This window comes from Bos taurus, chromosome 20, assembly GCF_002263795.3.
Source record: "Bos taurus isolate L1 Dominette 01449 registration number 42190680 breed Hereford chromosome 20, ARS-UCD2.0, whole genome shotgun sequence".
Classification (NCBI taxonomy): domain Eukaryota; kingdom Metazoa; phylum Chordata; class Mammalia; order Artiodactyla; family Bovidae; genus Bos; species Bos taurus.
This window is the reverse complement of record NC_037347.1, coordinates 65,164,448-65,167,543: the sequence shown is the minus strand read 5'-3', so window position 1 is coordinate 65,167,543 and position 3,096 is coordinate 65,164,448.

Genomic DNA, 3,096 nt, shown 5'->3' with positions numbered 1-3,096 from the left:
AAATCCTCTGGGTCTCTACCTTAAATGAGTAAGAAAAGTCCAGGGTATAGTCCTTGCCGCAGGTGATGTTCTTTTGGGAAATAAAAATATCTTGGCTTCTTAAAATGTTAAAAATTATAGTAAAATGACTTTGTCATTGTTAGCAGGAATTTTGTCTTTGGCTCTGGGTTTAATCTTTAAACGGAAAGATCATAAAAGTGAAAATCCATGAAGAAACAATAGTCTTTCAATCTGCTCAACCATTTCGCTGTCTTATCACAGATATATTGGTATAGATAAGTGAAGGACTGGTATCATTTGCATTTGTCATAAGATAAAAAGCAATTGTTACCATGCAACGGAGTGAGGTCACAGTTCAAGATCCCACAGCTTTCTTTTCACTGACCCTTCTGCAAGAAGGTCATTTCCCAGCAGAACAACAGCTGCTAAGTCACTTCAGTCACGTCCGACTCTGTGTGACCACATAGACCCACCAGGCTCCCCTGTCCCTGGGATTCTCCAGGCAAGAACACTGGAGTGGATTGCCATTTCCTTCTCCAATGAATGAAAGTGAAAAGTGAAAGGGAAGTCGCTCAGTCGTGTCTGACTCTTCGCAACCCCATGGACTGCAGCCTACCAGGCTCCTCTGTTCATGGGAATTGCCAGGCAAGAGTACCAGAGTGGGGCAGAGTGGATATCAAACAAAGGCCAGGGGCAAAGGATAAAATGGGTCTCAACCCTTGTTTGCTGGGGTCAGTAAGTAACTCAGCAGCTTTGTTCCAGGAGGTTCCACTGCTGAAAACTCTTAATCTAAGTCTGAAAAGTCTATGTTGAACACTTTCTATTGTGAGCTTATATCCTCAGTGTTCAGGGGCTAAGCCAAGTTTTCTCAAAAATTAATACGTATTTTCATGTGGGGCTGTCCATGTTCTAGAGCTATTACTGAACCAGGTTTGTGTGTCCAACATGCAACAAGCCAAAATGCTGAGATATTAAGGTTTACAGCAGAGGAAATGTTTATTTACAAGGCAGCCAAGCAAGGAGATGCAAGGGAAAGTCTCAGCTCCACCTCCTGGAAGGTGAAGGGCTTGAGATATGTATGGGATAGAGAATCAAGGTGTTATTAGGCATGGGGCCAAGTCACTCAGTGGTAAAAAGACCCACCTGCCGATATAGGAGATGTGGGTTTGATCCCTGGGTTGGGAAAAGGAAATGACCTCCCTCTCCAATATTCTTGACTGGGAAATCCCATGGACAGAGGAGCCTGGCGGGCTACCGTCCTTGGGATTTCAAAAGAGTCGGACATGATTGAGCAACTAAACAACAACACAGGTGACTGGAGGTAGGAAAAGGTGAGGCAGTCAGTGTTTGTGGAGGTGTATCTGAGTCACACACTTCTTCATGGGATGCACATTAAAAAATGGAAGTGCTTAGCATGATATGGAGGGGATATTTTTGGTCCTCAGATGTCAAAAGGTCACTCATTGGACACCTGAGCAGGCTCAGTTTTAGAGTCTGTGGTCCCAACCAGTCTTAGCTGGTTTGAATTGAAATTAGGCACAGTTGACCCCAAGTTCCTGGAAAACAAATCAAGCAAACATCTTATTGTTTAGGTTATGTGAAGCTCGGAGGGTACGTGATTTGGAACAAAATAATTAAAGTGACCTTGCTCAGGGAAGGCAGGTTGTCAGCAGTGGGGCTTTTAGCAACTTGAAATATAAACTCAAGAATTTCTGTTAGTCACCAGCTTCTGTTAAGCCTGTGGGGCATGGTTTCAGAACCAGGATCACACTAGAGGCAAACCTAAGAACAAAGCCTTGGATCTTGACTGTCAGCCCCAGGTTCTCAGCCACAGGAAGTTCAACAATCTGTCTTCCTTCCTTGTTCCTGCATCTTTGCCTTCTCCCTCAGTGAGGGGGTTTCCCTCTTCTGGAGAAGTCCTGCCTCGAAGGAAGCTGTTCTGGAGGATGTAAGCTGACAGTACTCCTTTTCTCAGAGAGATTTGGCAGAAGAGATGGCTGTGGTGACAGTTTCCCTTTATTCCCCACAGCCCTTCAACGCCTATGAGAGGAAGACCTTCCCCTGCAGGGGAGGGATGTTCTGTCTGCAAGGGAAGATAGTGCAGCCGGGTCCCCTGCTTAGGACTTTCCAACAAGCTCTCAGTGCCCAGTTATAGGTGTTCCTTCAGGGCAACACAGAAACAGCAAATTCATAAACTCTTGAAGTTTCTGCTGATTTTCCTCCATAAGTTGCTATAACAGGTGTACGGAAGCAGAATCTAAAGAGAGCAAATAGACTTTTTCCAGATCATTTCCTTTCAAAAGTTATTGCCTGGAAGTGATCAGCATCATATGTTCTGAGAGCACGAAGAGACTAAAGACAGGCTGAAAACAGAAGGCAGCAGGAGACCTGACCTGCACGGGGGTCTACAGTGGACTTCGAGAGGAAGTCCAGGCACGAGCAAACAACACTTGTTTGCAGCCTCCAGAACAGGAGTCTTTCAATCCAGGACTTCTCCGGAAGAGGGACCTGCCCTTGCTGAGGGAGAAGGCAAAGATCAGGAGCAAGGACTCATGCCTGGACTGAGAGCTGCCACCAAGATGAAGGCGTCATAGTGCCAGGACAAGAATGCTCACTGGGGCCTGTGTTTACCGAGTCCTAATTTTCATCTTGCAGGGTTGTCATATCATTTTCATGGGATTTCAGGTCTTGTGGTTCAGCAAGACGTGTGCATGAGTTTGGGGAAATGCCAGGGTCCATGTTTTCCTGGGAAAGTGCCTAAGACGCTCTCCATGTCCCTTCTCACCACGTTTCCCCAATTCTGCAGAACATGCCAACACACACCCCTTTCACACACGTCCTCTCTCACATCCATACACTCAGTTCAGTTCAGTTCAAATCCAGTCACTCAGTTGTGTCCGACTCTGTGACCCCATGGACTGTAGCATGCCAGGCCTCCCTGTCCTTAACCAACTCCCAGAGTTTACCCAAACTCCTGTCCATTGAGTTGGTGATGCCATCCAACCATCTCATCCTCTGTCGTCCTCTTCTCCTCCTGCCTTCAGTCTTTCCCAGCATCAGGGTCTTTTCAAATGAGTCAGCTCTTCGTATTAAGTG